We start from the raw sequence: 21,361 nt of genomic DNA, 5'->3' as shown, positions 1-21,361 counted from the left end.
TGAACAAGATATATTGGATTCCTTCAGCCGTGTATTCAGTGGTAAATTACCTCTGAAGTATCTCATGGGTTCTACTGAAGATTGCAATTGGGGAGTATTGAATGTGAAGCAGGAGCTCATTTTGATAATACTAATAATAATAAAAATAGTAATGATAATCGTTTTTATTGACTGAAGTACAAATTATTTAAATACATAATAAAATAACAATACAAAATATATAGAGAAAAGAATGTCGGGCAAACGGAAGAGTTCAAGTTTATTCAGCAGAAGAGTCTTGTTCTTCCACGAAATCACAAAAAGTGCATTTCAAGTGGATGCACAAAAGGACGTATAAAAATGTGAGATACTGATGTAGTTATTTAGTTTTTCAAAGAAGATGCTTCAATTCATTTCTAATTCAAGAGATTTGTTCAAAATTTCATTCTTAATGTGTTTCTTGAATGAAATGAAAGGTGGGTCTTTATATACAGATGGAGATCTAATCATTAACCAAGTTACATAATGAAAAAATGAACCTGTGAAGAGAGCTCTTCTGTGACTTGGTGGAGTGAGCGTTGATTTATATCAAATATTTGAGTTATGTACGTCCGTTCTGAATCTCATTTTATGGTATAAATAAGGACTTATGTTGGTTAGTATGTTTTTGAATGACCAGCAAGCGTAAAGTGCTCTTCTTTCATTCATGTTCATTCAACCCAGAGATTTCAAAGCATTTAATACATGGTCTCTTCTAATAAGCCGCATTTGAGACGAGCACATATCCTGTGTTCATCTAATATGACGAACACAGGTGTTCTGTAATCTTTGCAATCTAGTTTGATCATATTTCAAAAGGAAAGGACCAAAAACCACATCGGCATATTTTGCGTGAGATGACATGGGACACGGGAGACTGATACAAAAGTGGTTCTTAATTGCCTATTCAGAATGTTTTTATTTGAGTTTATCAGTCTCAAATCTATATACGCTCTTTTCAGAATCGAAGGCACGTGGGAGGAATATCTAAGGGTGTTGTCGATAATAGGCCAAAGAATTTTTGTGCAATTCCCAATAGGTACATACTCATTGCCAATCACAATTTCCAATTCAGACAGCCCAATCACAATTTCCAATTCAGACAGGTATCTCTTTCTAGCTGTCGATCTTATAAATAATAAAAGTTTCGACTTGGATGAATTTATTTTCAGACCATACTGATCAGATAGATGCGCAAGAGAGTTGATATCATTGTTGAGAGTGGGAGACTACACCTGCATATACAAGTACATCAACTACCCAACACGAGCACTACACCTCACATCTTCACTCCACAAAGTTCCAGCCACGAATGATTGCCCGCACTGCTTTCGCCTTCTGCCTGTGACCAACCTTCGATCGTCCAGGAACGATATATCACAAGGAATCCAAGGTTACTTATTTCTAAAGGAATCCCCCTTATCAACTATATAATCTTCATTTGTTCTCGGGTTTGGTTTGGTTTAATCCATTCACGTTTATAGGGATGCATACCTATAGGAACTGTCCCAAGTTGTTAGTGCTCCAATTGATACGGATTCACAACCAGAAAATATTTTTATCCACAATTATGAGCGTTACCCTATATTCGATAACTTCCCGAAAGTGAGTCGATATCAGACTTACGGGACACGTCGGTTTTTTAATCCAATCTGGATTGGATCTTGACTTGAGCTTATAGACTCCACATTTTTTTTCCAAGTGGAGTTTGATGTAGCTTGCCGCTAACTCTTAGGAATTTTCCAGGGGATATTTCAGCAAGAATCTCTTTGAGATGGAAACAATGAAGAGTTACCAGCGGAGATGTTTTACCTAGAAGCCGTAGCTCCAGTAGAAAGGAAGAAGCAGCGAGATAGCCACACAATTATTTTGAGAGTAAGCTTACTTATGCGCGGCTTCATCACCCAGGTGAAGCCCTTAGTAGCCGGCGATTGTGACGACAATGCAACAGAGATAGCCGCAGTATCTTTCTGCATTGTCGCGAAGTGTCCAGAACCACAGACAACATATAAAAGTTACGAAAGTGAACTTAGCACAGTTGAAATAGGTCGGAAGGACGAAGTCGCTTTGCAACACGCAACGATTTGTTTGATCGACATCAAATACCAAAGGGAGTCCATTTGTATCCAACGCTAGGATGCGGCTCAGTGTTACTAGTCAGTTTATGAACACCTCGACGATATGGGTCTTTCACCAAACCAGTTGAAGAACGAATCGTTCCTATAAGCCATGGGTCAACCCCAAAAAGAGTGTTGTTGCATTTCAACATCCTACAGTCCTATAAAACTGTTACCCTAACCACATAAACAGTCTAAACGAATACTCAACCCCAAAGAATTGTGAGCAGCAGCAGCAGCGAGATGCAGGAAGTCCTGGAGTTTCCCGGCTACGGAAAAGGTTACTCCCACAGCAGTTAGCAGTCACGGAACACGTGGGCAGTCCCACGCGGAGTGCGCGAAACAAAAACCAAATGTGTTAACGCGGATGCAGTGCGAGAAAGGGAGCGAATCATTTGTACGCGACGGGTTGGAAGACACGTACAGGGGTTATAGTTATAGTTATAGGACACTTTTCGGACTGATATTTCTTTAGTTGTAGTACTGTCAGATTAACGCTTGGCAGTTCACCACTATTTGACATATATGCTGATAATTGAATAGAACTGGCAGATACTTGATGAAAATCTACATTAAAAAACTAATCAATATAGTTTATTGTATGATTTTCACTATAAAAGGATCTTTGTTGTGGAATTGGCCGCGGTGGTAGTGCGTCCGACTCACGATCGGAAGGTCGTGTGTTCGATTTCCGCTTCGACCAGATATTTTTCTCGAGAGAATTTATCTGGTTGAAGCTGGAATGATTCTGCAACCGTGTTAGGAATCACACGTTAAAAGGTAAGACCTCGTTAGTCCTTAGCTCGCACAAGTTTCTCAACTTCTGAGAGTTGACGTTTGAATGGGGGCGACAGCTGATTAACGGAAAAACAGATTTTAAACAGATTTTTTTTTACAAAAACCGCGACACGTGTTTCGCTATACAATAGCTTCCTCAAGCATAAGTTCATACTTGTAAAATTTTTTTGCATTATTATCTTGAATAAGTTTGTTGGAAAAGTTATGGCATTGTCCATGTGTTAGGAATCTCACGTTTAAAGGTAAGACCTCGTTAGTCCTTAGCTCGCACAAGTTTCTCAACTTCTGAGAGTTGTCGTTCGTATAGTGGCAACAGCTGATTAAAGGAAAAACAGATTTCAGACAAACAGATTTTAAACAGATTGTGTATGCTCAGAACTTTTTCGTAGGAGATATTGTAAAGTTCAAATTTCATTCTAAGAGTACATTAATAATTACACGCCCTGTATGTGAAATCAATCTCATTTATTCAGCACAATTGTACATACAATTTTAAAATAAAAGGATATCCCATTCCAACGAATCCTCCTCTGGTTGTTTGACTGGAGCTAAAAAAAAAGAATGTGGTAATTAGTTTAAGTAGAGAAAATATTTGTTATAATTTTATGGTGAATGGAACAACTCACTGTTAACGACCACATACATAAATGATGAGGCAGTACTCACTTTATTTCAGCAGTTGCAGAATAAGAATCATAAGGGTTTTGTTTATTTGGTTTCCTTAATCGAAAATCACTGAACGTAAACATTGTTCCGATCAGCTGATTCGAGTCGGACATCTAGCTAGCTTCTTCGAAATCTAGTTGATAGTATTTTATAGGTCACGAGAGTCTGTAGTTTCTTGAGTAGCCATAACTCGAAGAAAACTTATTATATTATATACCTAGTAGGTTACATATTTGTACATAGAATAATCTAAGTAACGAGTATTTAGAAATTTAGGATACGAATATACGTAATGTTCTATGTGTAGAAGTGATAAGTAGGAATTTGTCATTTTTGATTAGGTCGAAAGGTGTTCACTCCCGTTTGGATCGTGTCCTTGTGAAGTAACGACTGGTTGAATTCGAGGTGTTTAATGATTTTCCAATCACCCTCAGTATACTTCGAACTTCACCATTAAAGAGTTCTGTAGGCTGTATAGTGTATTTGATGGGTTGGTTATTTTGAATACAATTCAGAACTGATCTCGTAAGAGGATTCTTAGTGGTATTTTTTTGTACGACGTCAGAGTACAACGTGTACACGATCCTATAAAGCTGTTACCATCTTGTGTGTTACGTGGCAATTCTCTACAGTTCACGGAAGTGATAAAACCCCTTAGCAAAGGTAAGTAAACTTTGTATATATGTAGGTATTTATTGAGATTTTGTAACATTTCTATTTCAATAAAGAGACTCCTGTAGGGCAGATTTACCTGACCCTCCACCTTAGCTTGTTTTCTGTGGTTTAGCTGTGGTGAAATTGCAGTCTTGCAATTGAAATTAATTGTCGTTGTTTTTCTTGTTTGTTTTGTGAACCGACAGAAATGTGTTAGAATCCTGTTCTGTTGGGAATTCAAATAACCATATAAGGTTTTAAGGCATACTTCTTTTTTTAGGTTTTTTTTTGGGTAATTTTTATTTTCGTACCTGCTACGCTGGAATCCAAGCATTGGAAGCACCTAACCTCGAGGCAGAATTCCACACATCAACTGGGTGATCCATCACAACAGGCACCACCACCGGTGTGATTTTCCACTGTGACCCGGAGCATACTACAGGGTGTCCCCACACAGCACCAGATATTCATGGAATATTCCCTGTATATCATAAAACGAACGTTTATATTCCAAATATTCGTAGAATATTCTTGGAATATATACATGCCTTTAGAATATTCATAGAATATGCTTGAATGAATATGGCAGGATTATTCCCGAAAGAATGTGCATAGAATGTCTATAAATGGATTATTCTCCCTTGAATATTTTAAGAATATTGTCGATCGAATATACCATATGGTATATTCTTAGAATATATCCCCACGGTATATTTTAGAATATTCTATACAATGGAATTTTGAATTATCTTATAATAACGTATTCAAATAATTGAATATTATTAAAAACAAAAATATTTGAAGATCTTAATCGAATGCATAACCTAATGTATATAACCCTGATGGTGTTAACCAGTTTTTGAACTCAACGCGAAGATTCTGGTTGAATTGCTCCAACAGCAACTGTTGGAAACGACAAAAAAATTTTAATGGGCTAATAAATGAACCAATTGCATCAATAAATTGGTTAATTGTCATCCTATTTGTCTTTTTGTATTTGAAATTATTTAATTACAAAGCGAAAAATCCTGGAAACAGAGAAATGGGGAAGTGAAGAATTGGAGTGAACGTTTCTCATTGGTCAATTGAAGTGTAGCGCGCGACAGTCGAATAAGCTCTGTGAAAGCGGCTGTCCCTTAATACTTGGTACATTTGCGTTAAATTCGACATTTGATTCAACATGGCGGTTGACGTGGCAGGTTCGCGTGTGTAATGCATGGTGTGTTGGTGTTATTATCAAAGTATAATTCTGTCACGTTCAGTGTACCATTTATAATTTGGGGTTGTCCAATTTGCAGTACAGCGAATAGTTTGATTTTGGATCTTCAAACAGGAGAGTTGCATATATTCAGTCTTCAAGAAAAGTGAGTAAAATGCAATAGTATCGATAGTAAAGTCATGGTGATTAACCTACTATACCTCATTTTAGGTTCGAGGAGAGTTGGTGTGTGGGATTTGTTGGTTTGACTAAGTACATGTTTGAACTAGAGTGATTTCAGTTGTGTATCTTCAATAGAGAAAAGTAAGTGAATGACACATTCTTTTGTATCATTTGTTTTCATAATTTTTATCACTCGTTTTCAAGATAGTATCAATTTGCCCAAAAGGAAACAGATTGGTACCTGGTACAGGCAGGTGCGCCAAGGAACTGAAAACGTAATGAGTACTTTTCAACAAAACAATGCAAGTTGCTCTCCAAGTCATAAAATGTTGTAAATGTTCATGAGTAACCTATGCGAAAAATATCTATTTGATTTTTATTCCAGTTCTATTGTGCCACTTTCAAATAGTGATAATGAACGTTAATGTACATTTTGTTCCAGGTATTACTATTGAAACACTGGCTGATGCATTGTTGGAGGAATATAAGGAAAACTATTCTGGTGAGCAAAGTTTGGATAACTTCAAGTAAGTGAAATTCATTGAAGAACCCATCATACCACTCATTTTAAATACTTCATTTGTGGGTTTATTTTTTTAAGTGAGAAACCTAACCTAACCTATTTCTTGATGTAATACACTTTTTCTTTTTCAATGAAATGATATATTTATTATTTTTTAATTAGTGCTGATGAATTCACAGAGTTGTTATTTTAGTATATTTTTTAGTATACATTTATTTGAGAGTAGGAACATCCTAATTTGAATACATTTCTAATATTTGTAATATGACAGTATTCAGGAATATTTTATTCAGTGAATAAATATTTTGAATTAGATTTTTTATTTTTAATATTGGTTGAAACGTCAAATATTTCAGTGTATATTGTTTTTAAAATATATTTGTTTATGAATATCATGTGTTTTATTACTTGTGTGAATCTTGTATCAAAATGCAATATATACATGCCTAATAGCGGTTACTCGTCACATTCTTGGAATATTCCAAATATTCCTAGAATATTCATAAAATATATTTAAAGAATATTCTATGGTGTTTCTCTATTGTATATTTCTACAATAAACTGAATATTTTATGATTATTCTTCGGGTTCTATTCCTGGAATATTCTTAATAGAATATACCTTAGATATTCTAAGAATATTATAAGATATTCCAAAAATATTCCCAAGGAATATTCTTAAAATATATTAAAGGTTCGCCAGGAGCACTTCCAGAGAATATTCTCCAGAAGATATATATATATATCCATGGCATATTCATAGCATAATACAATATCCTTAAATGTATATTCATGAAATATACCTGGAATATCTATTGCTATTTGGGTCTCGAGTTCTGAGGACTTTGAAGCTGCCCACATAGCAATAGATATTCCAGGTATATTTCATGAATATACATTTAAGGATATTGTATCATGCTATGAATATGCCATGGATGTATATATCTTCTGGAGAATATTCCCTGGAAGTGCTCCTGGCGAACCTTTGATATATTTTAAGAATATTCCTTGGGAATATTCTTGGAATACCTTATAATATTCTTAGAATATCTAAGGTATATTCTATTAGGAATATTCCAGGAATAGAACCCGAGGAATATTCATAAAATATTCAGTTTAGTTTATTGTAGGAATATACAATAGAGAAACACCATAGAATATTCTTTAAATATATTTTATGAATATTCTAGGAATATTTGGAATATTCCAAGAATGTGACGAGTAACCGCTATTAGGCATGTATATATTGTATTTTGATACAAGATTCACACAAGTAATAAAACACATAATATTCATAAACAAATATATTTTAAAAACAATATACACTGAAATATTTGACGTTTCAACCAATATTAAAAATAAAAAATCTAATTCAAAATATTTATTCACTGAATAAAATATTCCTGAATACTGTCATATTACAAATATTAGAAATGTATTCAAATTAGGATGTTCCTACTCTCAAACAAATGTATACTAAAAAATATGCTAAAATAACAACTCTGTGAATTCATCAGCACTAATTAAAAAATAATGAATATATCATTTCATTGAAAAAAAAAAGTGTATTACATCAAGAAATAGGTTAGGTTAGGTTTCTCACTTAGAAAAATAAACCCACAAATGAAGTATTTAAAATGAGTGGTATGATGGGTTCTTCAATGAATTTCACTTACTTAAAGTTATTCAAACTTTGCTCACCAGAAAAGTTTTCCTTATATTTGTCCAACAATGCATCAGCCAGTGTTTCAATAGTAATACCTGGAACAAAATGTACATTAACGTTCATTATCACTATTTGAAAGTGGCACAATAAAACTGGAATAAAAATCAAATAGATATTTTTCGCATAGGTTACTCATGAACATTTACAACATTTTATGACTTGGAGAACAACATGCATTGTCTTGTAAAAAAGTAATCATTACGTTTTCAGTTCCTTGGCGCACCTGCCTGTACCAGGTACTACTCTGTTTCCTTTTGGGCAAATTGATACTATCTTGAAAACGAGTGATAAAAATTATGAAAACAAATGATACAAAAGAATGTGTCATTCACTTACTTTTCTCTATTGAAGATACACAACTGAAATCACTCTAGTTCAAACATGTACTTAGTCAAACCAACAAATCCCACACACCAACTCTCCTCGAACCTAAAATGAGGTATAGTAGGTTAATCACCATGACTTTACTATCGATACTAATGCATTTTACTTACTTTTCTTGAAGACTGAATAGATTCAACTCTCCTGTTTGAAGATCCAAAATCAAACTATTCGCTGTACTGCAAATTGGACAACCCCAAATTATAAATGGTACACTGAACGTGACAGAATTATACTTTGATAATAACACCAACACACCATGCATTACACACGCGAACCTGCCACGTTAACCGCCATGTTGAATCAAATGTCGAATTTAACGCAAACGCAAATGTACCATGCATTAAGGGACAGGCGCTTTCGACTGTCGCGCGCTACACTTCAATTGACCAATGAGAAACGTTTACTCCAATTATTCACTTCCCCATTTCTCTGTTTCCAGGATTTTTCGCTTTGTAATTAAAAAATTTCAAATACAAAAAGACAAATAGGATGAGAATTAACCAATTTATTGATGCAATTGGTTCATTTATTGGCCCATTCAAATTTTTTTTATTCAAGGGAGAATAATCCATTTATAGACATTCTATGCACATTCTTTCGGGAATAATCCTGCCATATTCATTCAAGCATATTCTATGAATATTCTAAAGGCATGTATATATTCCAAGAATATTCTATGAATATTTGGAATATATACGTTCGTTTTATGATATACAGGGAATATTCCATGAATATCTAGTGCTGTGTGGGTGGTACTCAACGCCGTGAGAGAGACGCAAGTTCAGATTTCATTTATCTTAAATATCTATAGAACGCTATTAAGCTTATATATCTGCTTTATTGCAAAGGTTAAATTTAATGCAAACTATATGATACTTCATTATCATACATGTGGAGGGGAAATTTAATGTTTACTATTTTATGCTTGATTATGATACTGTGCGCCTACGCTTGAGCTCTCGCGACGCCCCCTCACTATGTTGCATGCATTTTAATTTCGGCCCTGATATTTTTCGACACGATTCATGCTCGTCGTTGGTAGGTAGTGACAGATTGAGTTGACCCTTACCAGTTTTGCTTGTTTGGAACGTTAAATTTATCGTTGGGTAAATGTATATATATATCGCTAAAATTTTGCTTAGTTTATGGAAATTGGTGCTGATGCTGTGAAATATAGTTTATGGAGTATCACGGTATCACGACTGTATATATAATTTGGATACTTGTAATCAGAGTTGCGCATTGCTTTCTTATATTACTATAAATCGCTACTGCCATAGCTATCGTCACTCTCGCTTAATTATTACAGGAATTTTTCAGAAGGAGTCATCAAACCATACAGTTGACTTTTAAACTTGTTTATGTTGAATAGTTCAGTTAATTTGCATATGTTGTTGATAAAGTACACCGGTTCTGAATAAATCTATTTTATGAACCCGTTGTTTCCATGTCCTTTGGTAAATTAGGGATATAGGCACAAAACTAAGGGTATTTGTGGGTAAATTTACCTGGCGCCCATTATTATTTCTTTAATACATGTTTTTAACGAACCACTCCCGTCTTCACTGAGTGTAGCAGCAAATACCCACTTGACACTTGTTGTTGGTCAAGTGCAATGCGTCTTCGGTAGATCTGAAGGTCGCAATATATGTAATACTTAGCTATGTACATTAAAAAAATTCTAACTTCGAAGAGATTTCTTTAATTTATAATTTTTCAAACGCCGGATCTGTCTCTCATACAATATAAATTACAGCAAGACCGAGAGCGTTTATATGAACATCGGAGTGTTCTGAAAAGTCAGATATATTTGTCACTCAGGTCAAGATGTAAATATGGGCATATCAATATCCCAGCATTGAAAGGGTTGTCAACTCAGCAAAATATGTTTTTTTTTTAGTGATCTCAGTTGCACGTGGGCGACGAAGCAATCCTGATTTCTTCATAGCTTCGTAAATTTTAGATTCGAAATTTTGGGAGTTTGTAGGGTTCTCTTGACGGTCAATCAAGGGCGGTATTTTGTTTTGGAAGATAGTTTTCCTGGGTGGAATATTTAATTTTCTTATTCTTGAAAAACAGGCGGTTAGCGCGATTTTGGGTAGTTTTTTTTATTCTGGAGCGACAATCGAGCAGTGTAGTGAAAAATTTCAAATAGGGGACAGGCAGGTAAATGGCAGCGGTGAGTTAAATATACATGTGTACTAACCATTCAATGATTTTGGGAAGGAGTTAGCTATAATAAATTTGTATACAGAGTGGACCTAACAATTGCCTAATAAATATTTAGCGGTCATAAATCATCGGCCAAGTTAGAGTATTTCGTCACTCTCGTATATTATAGAAATTTCCGGCGAAGGCACAAATATTGAGTTTTTTTTTTGAGATTTGGTTATGATTTTTTTTTCATAATTGAATATAGATAAAACTAACGATTCACACAAATTCGCTTTCATCTTAATGGGCAGGAAATTTCGGTGTCCATATATAATTTTATGCGAATAATAGGCACGCCTAATAAATTTCAAGTCCTTATCTAAAATGATGAACAGGCTTTTGGCTTCTGAAACAACCCCAAGTACATGATCATTTACTAATACTTTCACAGATTTGCAAATATCATTTCTAGGGCCATTTAGTCCGAAAACGATAACATTGGATTTACTACAATTTATATTTGAGCAGTGATCAGAAGCATTTTTCACAAATAATTTTAAGTCACTATTGATTTGAGTTACTACACGCATTATTTATCATTTCAGGTTAGACACTATAATACAACTGGGTATCGTCTGCATATAAATGTATATTGGAAAATTTTAAACATTTTGCCAGTTGAGATGTGTAGATAGCAAACAAAAGGGGTCCCAAAATATAACCCTGTGGCACTCCATATATCAGTTTTGAATATTTTGAGCTGTTTCCTTCTATGGTAACCTTTTGTTGACGGTTGGTGAGATACGATCTGATTAGTGATATAGCATTTTTAGAGCCAAGAATTAAAAAATTAAATCAAAGTTGATAGTATCAAACGCTCAACTAAAATCAAGAAGTACCAATACTGTATTATTGTTTGCATCACATGCCCTTATATTATCGCCCCCTATTAGGCCAAAAAAAATTATTTAACTGTGAGGGATTCTTCAAATTCTCTGGAATGCTGTGAACTTTATTTGGTATGAACTCATTAGATTTTATGGCTTTCCGGAGAGATCTGTTGTTTTTTTTTTGGAGAGCTCTTTTCTCTCTCAATCGCCTAATTAGTGACGTTCCGCATGTCCTCATAGAACAAAAAATGAATTTCTGATATACTTCTTTTAAATCTTCTGAAAGCTTTATCCTTTATTAACATCATCTCTTTCATTGTTCCAGTTAGCCAAGAGAATCGCTTCTTAGTTATTATTGATGTTTTCAAGGGAACATGTCTATCGAACAGATTGATGAAACAGTTAACTGAAAAAGTTATTTTTTCATCAGCTCCTTAAAGACTTGCTCCGCTCCGCTTAAAGACTTGCCATACTGCCCTGAAAATATAAATCCAAATACGAAAAAGCCCCCTAAATCAATAAAAGAGCTCACCAAATTGATGACTACCCTCCATCACAAAGCAACCAATCACCATGGTTGGAGTCCTATATTGATTTGACTACTGAGTTGCGGAAAACCTCTTCAAACTAATGAATGATACAGTATTCGGAAAAACGATGGTAGATATTAGAAAAAGAGTCAACATTGAACTCCTCACCAAATAGTCTGGTCGTTATGGAACCGAGCCAGAGTTCGAAAATTGTATGTTCTTCAACGAGAGTGTGATGGCATTCGAACTGAGGAAACTGAAAGTTCATTTGAATAATCCGATACAAGTAGGGCAAACTGTCTCAGACTTGATAAAGACTACTATATACGATTTCAATTATGGCAATATGCGCCATTGATTCGGAGATAATTGTGTAATTCTCTACATCGATACAGATAGCCTGATTTATGGAATATGAAATCAGGATCTTTATGAATTAATACGTCCAGATTGTCACAAATTCTTCGATAGTTTGGATTATCCTTCCAACAATCAGTTTAACGTTCTTTTGGCGAATAAACAGGTTCTCAGGATAATGAAAGATGAGAATAACGCAGTTCCGATGACCGATTACGTAGGCCTTTGATCAAAATTGTATACAACTAGGGTGTTGGTGATTGAGGATAGCATCATTAAAAAGCGGCAGCAGTTGGTAGATGATGATTATGATGAGGATGAAATTAATCAAATCATCTCATGCTTGGAGGTTACCAAGAAGGCAAAGTCGTTCAAATCTTCTGTGGTGGAGAATGAAATTACGTTCAATTATCATGTGAATTACTTAGATAATTGAAATAATCTGAGTGTCACCCAAAATTTGATTCAATCCGATGAACATCAAGTACATTCCATCGCCTATTACAAGATTGACCCCAGTCCTGAAGATGATGAGCGTTATATAATTCCAGATTCACATGATACGCTTCCTTGGGGTCACAATTCCATCTTTTGAATATCAAATGCTATGGATATTGACGATTGACCCCTTTTGATGATTATTAGTTGATATGTAGGTACTTAGCTGCAGTTTATTATTGAATGTACAACTAACTATTAGTAGATTTGAGGTATAGAGATTCAAAAAACTTTGATAGCAGCAAGATTTCTCCTATTTTCCTATTATATTTTTTTTCACGTTTACGAATAATTTTTTCTACGGTAGAAAACTTCCAAACCCTTCTTTTTTTCCGATTTTAGTAACCCCTTACTCATAACTAACATGAAGCTAATCACAGTCTACAAGTAATTTTCATCTATTCGAGAGGTGAAATATTGCTCCTTCACGTGGTAGCGTTGTTGTAAATTATTGTTATTCGACCAATATTTTTCTCAGCATCTTAACTGAAAAATCTCTTTTTTACAAAAAAGGGTTTTTGGTTACTTCAATTTCAATTGTTATACTAAATAAAAATCTCCAACATCTGTGGACGGTTTCTCCACTAAACTGGCACGTAATGAGATGAAAATGCGCTTATTTTCACACCATATTTCGTGACACGTTACATCGCAGATCATATGGGTTTTTGGAAACAATAGGGCTTCAATATTGCGTGTTTTCTGCTGCGACCAATTTAGCGCGTTATATTTTTGCAAAATTTTTTTACGATTTTCATGACAGAAATTACCGCTTCATCGTATAATACGCCACCTTTCTTTCTATTTATCTTCAACATTGTCACCATCTCACTCATATACATATGTCGGAACGTTCACCACTCACTCTTTCACACACAAAACAAAACTTATATCATTTTGTCTACGTTTAATGAAATTTCCCTTCTTAGCACCTATCGGGCCCACGTATCTTGTGATTGTCAGAATCTCCGGCCTCCAAAACTTTCAAGGCCAATTCTGGTTAGGTTATAATTCAAACTGCTGCTATTGAATTTCACTTATAGTTGTTCATAATCTGAAAATATTGAATCAACCTAAAAACATTGATTTAAGGTTTTTTCAATGTTTTTGAACTTGCAATTCTTTCTATGTCTACATTAGCCGCTCGATATTATATCGTGTGAATGAACTCATTTGAAATATGAGTACCCACATCGGACTGTTGCAGCTAATATAACGGATATAGGAATCCAAATATATAATTTGTTTCAGCATACGATGATTTTTTCATTTTAGGATGTATTTATTTTTACATGTAACGTAAAGGTATGTCAAAAGTGGATGATCAAATTTTCAAATTTTTCATCAACACTTCGAAATTTTCTCGTCACATGCATACCTAATGCCTATTTGACATGATGATGTTTCCTTATTAATTTCAACATTCATGACCCTTTCATGTGCTCTCTTCGAAGATGTGAGCTAGTGCCCTTTTGACATACCGTCGTTGTCCATGAATTCTGCTTTCCCCTCCCGTTTATTGATGTACTATACAGTGTCACACATAAAGTCCGCATCAAATGGGATTATTTTTGTCTATCTCTTCAAGCAACTTTTGATATCTCTATTAGGTTGTGCTTTGAAAATGATGCCAAATGACATGCATACGACCGATCAAGTGATTTTTCTTCCCTGTCAAATTTGACATTTTGTCCAAAAAATATTCAGAAAAGCAGTTATTGCTCGAAATTTCGAAAATCGGTAAAGAGAAAAGATGATTTTTTTTTTCATTTTTTACCCATATACCAATTTTTAGCTCTCTAGTACAAATTTAGTTTTTTTACAGTTTTTCGAAAATTTGACATTTGCCGATTTCTCAAATTTAGCCAAACCTTAAAAAAGTTAGTGCTTTATGCCTAACTTATCTTTCCAACGCATTTTTATTACCAATTGCAATTCTAAATACAACTTATTTCGCAAAAATTTAAAACACCAGAAAAAATTATGCCAAAAATGATGCAAAGTTGATACGTTTTTAAAAACAGATAAATATTTCACTTTATTTCTACTTTTTGCGAAATAGCTTGATACATAAGCATAATTAAAAAACAATATCAATGAAAAGTCAATAATTTATTCTTTACTGCACTTTTCAAACAGTTAAACTTTGATTTACTAATGACGAAAAATTGTGTGGATCTAACTACGGATCTAACTCTATCTCTGCTACGTCTATCTGCTGCGTCAGCGAACTCGGGTTCATAATTCACATAAGTGGTGTTGACATCATAAAAATTTTCCTTGAGAATGCTGTCTAGTAGATGATATTGCAGGAAGCCCAAAGAGTATTTCAAACGATAGGTAACGCCTGTTCTATCGTCTCTGCTCGAGAAGGAGAAATTTTTCGCCGGTCTTTAACAGTAAATAATCATTTTGATTATCGATCTTGATGGCAATGGCAATGGGACTTATACTTAACAACAAATCCTTGGATATCAACGAATGCTAGCCTCGTGATGTACAACTGTCAACTGATGAAAAACTTTGAATTAGTTCAATTTTTCAACAAATTCGCTGAGTGTGAGGTGCTCAATGACAGTGTCGTGCACAATGATGCAATAGGCTTTAGTATTTTGGGAAAATAAGAATCACCTTGTGCAAGAGGTTCTTGTAGTTTTGTACAAGGACCGCAATACTGATAGCCAAAAAGGTGTAATTCGAATGGTAGCTTATTGATTAGCGTATTGACGATACCTTCGTTATTGGTCAAGGAATGATGGACGAAGTCAATGTACACGCTACATATTCTCCTTTCAAAGCTTGACTGTATAACTTTTTTGATAATAAAGAATGTATCAGACCGCTATCGTATTTATTGTTGACTGCTATTTGCTTTATTATATTCAGTTCTTTATTGAAATTTATTTCTGACAAGAGTACATTTATCAGTCTGTGGATCAAACTGTTGAAAGCTGTTACCTTATGCTGATAAAGGTGAGTGGACGAATTCTGAATGGTAATATCTGTATGTGCCGGTTTACGATATATTGAAAAATCATGTTTGTTGTTAACTTTTATTATTGTCAAGTCCAAAAATTGTATAGATTCATCCATCTCCATTATAAATGTGATAGAAGGCTGGAGAGAATTGATGAACTTCAAAAAGTTTGTCAACTGTATGTTCGTTCCCGTGAAACATATCAGGATATCATCCACATATCTATACCAATACACGAAACTTCTTACCAGTGGGTTACTGTGTATTCTTCTCTCCAAATCGTCCATGAAAATCTCTGCCAGAATAGGACTAAGTGGGTTTCCCATCTTTACTCATCCTTTGCAGGATGAGTAAAACGTTTCATTGAATTGGAAGTGATTCTGTAACAAACACACCATATCTCGATCTGAATCGATTAATAAAAATCCATATTCATCAACGCAATATCTCGCACACATATCTTGAAATTGCTTGTATGTCATATCTGTTGACACATGGTCGGAAAAAATATGCCTGAGATACTTATTATCTTGTTTGAACAGTACATCAAAATTTGCATTGCTTCGAATAAATTATTTCGGGATTCGGAAATATGTTTGGACTAGATAAAACAATTCATATTCTTATGACGACCCATACTGGAATATCATCACATGAAATTGTGTTTCTCACATAATAAATAATCAAAAATGAATCGGTTTTGGCATCTGACAACCCTTCGATTGAATCTAATAATTCACGTAAGTACTCATATTTATTTGCAAATTATAAACCCAAAGGACATTCCAGCAGAGAAATCATAACATTTGTCTTGCCACAGTTCAAAGGTTCAATAATCGGGCCTAGAACGGATAGTGGAAGTAAAGATCCATGACGTTGTTCAATGTCACTTTCCGATCCGCCACCCACTTTTTCATCGAAATTCTTTATGGATTATGGATTATTCCATCAGTCTTTTTCCCTGTACTAGTTTGTACAGGTTCCGTGTTGGATGTTCATCATATTCTTCTGGACGTAATTTTGTACGTCCATAGAGCTATTTCTATCCCTTCGTTCCATAATCTGCAGCTGAGGTCTCCGTTGTACAGCTCCATTTTATTCAGGTATCCTCTTAGCGGACAATGACCGGTTAGTAACTCTGTAATCATTCTGAGCCGATCCCTACTATATTGAAGTAGTTCTCCGGTTGTTTTCTCAGACGATTCCCTAATGAAGGTTCTACTGTGTTTGTTGTCAGGTACTTTTGTCCAGTACTCTATGTTCTTCTTATTGGCTCATGTCCTAATCTGGTTTCGTACCAAAGATTTTGATACCCCCAGAGCTGGTTAAGGACCTACATATGGAGTTGATAAATTCCTGAATGCCCTGGCACCCAGGGCATTCAGGAATCACAGGTTTGTCAGAGCCCCTAGTGCGCTCTTGCTGTCTGTTGAAATATTGATCCGATCTTTTTTTTGGGGCCTCAATTTAATAAGCCTTGCACACTGCAAGATAGCATACACTTCCGCCTGAAAAACGGATCCTAGCGGATAACTGTAGTTTGAATTTCTATCCGCTCGGTTATTCCAGCTCCCGTTCCATGTTTGGTCTTCAATCCATCTATATACCAGGTGTTTTTTTCCAAACATGTTTTCGGGATGACCAATGGTCGTCCACTCTTCACGGCTTATGATTTTGGCCGTGAAGTTTGTGTTAAAGGTGTACTTCGGTGTCATGTGGTCCGTGCACATATTCAATATGTGCTCCTCCACATTTTCCGAAATTTCTGTTCGGTCGGATCTTTTGTAGTTCGGTGAGTTTTCCAGTCTGAATTTTCCCATCCTGGCCTCCCCCATTATCACAAAGTGTAAAGGAGGTAGATTCAGAAGTGTCTCCAAAGCAGTTGTTCGGGTAGTTCTCATTGCTCCCGTCATCCCAAACATGCAAGTCTTTGCACCTTGCCTAGTTTGTTGACAGCGGTCGTCTGCTTCCTCTTTGGCATCCAGTCCAGAGATGTGTATGTTATCATGAATTTAACGACCATCATGTATAGCCAATATACCATGTCTGGTTTCAGCCACCATTTTTTCCATAGGTGCGTCTGGCGAGCATCAGTGCTACCTCCGCTTTCCTTTTCATCCTGTCCAAGTGTTGGTTCTAGGTCAGTTTGGAATCTGGAATCACTCCTAGATATTCAACCTCCCCCGACATTTGTATTTCTTCACCCCGAAGTTTCAGAGATCCGAGACCCTCCGTTTTAGTCCTCTTGGTGATTGCTACTATGGTCGATTTGGATGGGCTTATGTTTAGGCCCTTCTTCTTCGGTCCATCTTGTTATAATAGTCAGAGCCTGCTGCATGCATCCCGTAACTACATTATTGAATTTACCCTGGACTAAGATGACTAAGTCGTCTGCATAGCCCAGTGCTTTATACCCATTGTGGTCCAGGAGACATGATAGCTCGTACATTACAAGGTTCCATAACAGAGGGGATAAACCCCCCTGAGGACAGCCCCTTGCTACCCGTACCACGACAGTAGCAGATTACAGCCGTTTTTGGGCCTCCCCCACCATTATGACGTATTAGTTGCTTTTTTTTGTTAGTAAAATCAAGGCGATGTAACCGTGAAGTGTCTTGTGCATGGATCGTTCAGAATTTATTTTTCATATGAGATTTTGTGTACAAACATACGTCTGCATACATCAAATATCCTCCAAGTAGTGAATGTTCTATCGGTTTGAGCCCACCAAGTTAGTAGTGGTGTGACGTAACAGCAGCAACCGTTCAACGGTAAGAGAGCAATATGTTCACTCCACGACGTGTGGCTGAGTATTGCGAGTAATGCGTGCCTCTCTCTCTCGATGAGGCGATGGCTGTGACGTAACACATCGCTCTACCCTCGCTTTCGATGATGACGCGCAGGCGACGAAGACTGTGTTAGCGTATGTCCTCTAACAATGGCGCAACGACCGCTGTCTGTTCGTATCGACTTCTGTTAACGCGTCCAGCTGAGAGGTGGGCTTGGATGTGATGTCAGGCATCTCTAGTGGGTAGCAACTAGCAATGTAAACCTTTTGAAACGTAACACGGTTTCATGGTGGGGGTGACTCGCGCTGTTTAACATAAAAGAAATGCCTGGCACACTATGAAATCAGTAGACGAATATATCTGCAGCAGTTAGCAATGGTTAGAGTGTTATTCAATTCGTAATAGAAGGAAGACGGTGAGTGTATTTCTCCGTCGGAAATTGTTTTAATTTTCATACATATTTTCATCATGTACGTTTCAACAGTAGACTTACATAAAATCAATAATTTGATTGTACAGGAGGTTCAAATACTAGAGCAAAAGGTCTTATCATCATTGCCGATTGATGAAGTGTATATAATTAAAAATATATCAACTTATTCTACAAGGTTTGGTAAATCAATTTTATTAACTTTGGAACTTGTAAGCAATGATGAATTATTCAAAACATGGCTACCAAAACGTATTTCGTTGCAATTCAGTGATGACGATATAACTTGTATCAACTCATCGAGTAGTAAAAATACGATGCTGTATTCTGCCGTCCAAAAAACAGATGCCATATCTACAGAGCCTATCAAAGCGAAAAAATTGAGCTTAACATTTTGTCCATTGCCTTCGAAGTGTTTTGGAATTAAATCAAAAACAAATGTGAATTTTCATCCAGGATAGGTATAAAAACATCATGATGATGAGAACGTTTTAAAATTAATGAATTTTAATAAAAAAAAATTACATACGGCATTATTAGTTAACTTTTTATCTAGGCTATAATATAACACAAAAATGTCGTATGTGCGCAAGTAACAAAACAAAAAATCCCCTGGTTACAAAATATCTTTATTTTTCAAATAGAAATTAAGTGAATTACATGTTAGTGAATAATTCTTTGAGTAATAATAATAAAGTTGAATTGTAAAAACGAACATTTAACACAAATTCAACATGACGCAAATCCTACCAACAAGCTGAACTTTCTTTCTATTTTATATATTCTCTAGTTGTCGTTAGTTTCTGCAAATTCATCCAAAACTCAATCGATTCTCGGGCATAATTCCACTGAGACTTTTCAAAATGGCGTCTTTTTTTGTTCTTGGAAAACCTCTAGGCTCGGTACGGTGTGGCGCAGATTGGGACAAAATACCACCCTTTCTCATTGCCTTCTTACATAAAAAGTCTAATTTATTAAAATCATCTGTCAGCGATGACTCATAATATAAAAAGAAATTCCCACGAGTTGCTTTTATCTGGACAATATCACATAAATATATTCGTTTTTCTTGTTTTTTCAGTTTTGCCTCAGATTTTAGATCCTTCCATTTGTAAAAGTCTTGATGGGACATTGCTTTCACTTCGGTATTCGATTTTTGTGCTGTTTGCACTGCTTCTACAAAATCATTGAAATCGTTCACCTTGCCTTTTGCCTGCTGACATAAATGTGTGTCCTGGTTCAAAAAAATTAACAACTATTCCATTCGCGGATATTTCGGAAGATTTAATTATCCTAACCAAAAAAGAAAGGAAACACCAATTCTTATTTTGGCTAGAACAGTTATCTAGCCAAAGTATAATTTTAGGTGAATCTCTATATTTAAAGAAGAACGTATAAAAACAGCTTATAATATCTTCTTTATCCCTTCCCGGTATAGCTTCATTCCACAAAACGACATTTGCCTTATTTTGTGACTTGGGTCCTAATGGAACAAAGCTTTCATTATATGTTGTGAGTCTTTTTAGGAATAAAACTTTTTTAAACGTATCGACCCTAGATAACATTATCACCTCCTATAAGTCTACAGAAAAACAAACAGTCCCATCTTCCGAACTTAGTTTGGGCGTGTTCTTGATATAACTCTCTAGACTCTCTGGCGGTGATCAATGTGCTTCTTCCAAGAAATACATTTTTTGCAGTATTTCTGCAAATTTTGTTTTTGATGATCATCATGCAGGTTGAATTCTTCACATTGTTCACACTCCTCGTGTTCTAATGATGCAAAAAAATGTTTTTTGCCTCAACACGCAAACGGTAAAATCTGTTTAAAAAAAAATCTGTTTTTAAAATCTGTTTTTCCGTTAATCAGCTGCCGCCTCCATACGAAAGACAACTCTCAGAAGTTGAGAAACTTGTGCGAGCTAAGGACTAACGAGGTCTTACCTTTTAACGTGTGATTCCTAACACTAGTCTACACTAGTGGTAGGAATCACTAACACTAGTCCTAACACCTAAGCTTCATAGCTAACGTTCATGTCTGGATATTGTGATTTGAAGGTCTCGAACATTATTGATATAGAAATGTCGCTGGAAAGATATCTTCGGTTTGGTGCATGCTCTCGCCTGATATACAAAAAAAAATCATGTATATCAACATAATTATGTTCGTATATTATTTTGAAAACTAACCTATAGTGAGAAATCACTGGTTGAAAGGACTCTATGTGAGCATCTACTAAATTATAATTTATCCTCTTCTTGACAGACTGTGTTCGCTTATCTTCTCGGGGATATAGTTGGTACTCGAGAGTATTTTTCAATATATCATGTGTAACTCGGTCATTGGTTTTTTTGTAACCTAGTGTGGTGAGAAAAAAAGTCTTACATACTTCTACCATTTCACCATTTGCAGTTTTCAACTTATATTCGAATGTGTTCTGTTCCTTTTCGCTTCCAGTAGTACGTCGTT

The 21,361-nt window shown here is 35.4% G+C and overlaps 2 long non-coding RNA genes across 2 annotated transcripts; one reads left to right on the top strand and one right to left on the bottom strand.

Annotated features, from left to right (window-relative positions):
* The first annotated feature begins 5,257 nt into the window (after positions 1–5,257).
* On the top strand, positions 5,258–6,418 carry LOC141482079 (uncharacterized). Its single transcript, XR_012465324.1, has 3 exons — positions 5,258–5,617; positions 5,683–5,775; positions 6,077–6,418. It is a non-coding gene; the product is annotated as an uncharacterized lncRNA (long non-coding RNA).
* A 1,027-nt stretch (positions 6,419–7,445) lies between these two features.
* LOC141482101 (uncharacterized) lies at positions 7,446–8,569 on the bottom strand. The gene is made up of 3 exons (XR_012465341.1): positions 8,377–8,569; positions 8,219–8,311; positions 7,446–7,917 (listed from the first exon to the last, which is right to left on the bottom strand). It is a non-coding gene; the product is annotated as an uncharacterized lncRNA (long non-coding RNA).
* Positions 8,570–21,361: the final 12,792 nt, after the last annotated feature.

Source organism: Leptinotarsa decemlineata, unplaced genomic scaffold (assembly GCF_025532065.1).
Source record: "Leptinotarsa decemlineata unplaced genomic scaffold, Ldec_3_MD MMD2_tig00000690_RagTag_RagTag, whole genome shotgun sequence".
NCBI classification, from domain to species: Eukaryota; Metazoa; Arthropoda; class Insecta; order Coleoptera; family Chrysomelidae; genus Leptinotarsa; species Leptinotarsa decemlineata.
Note: the sequence above shows the minus strand (reverse complement) of the source record. Positions and strands in the feature narration are given on the sequence as shown.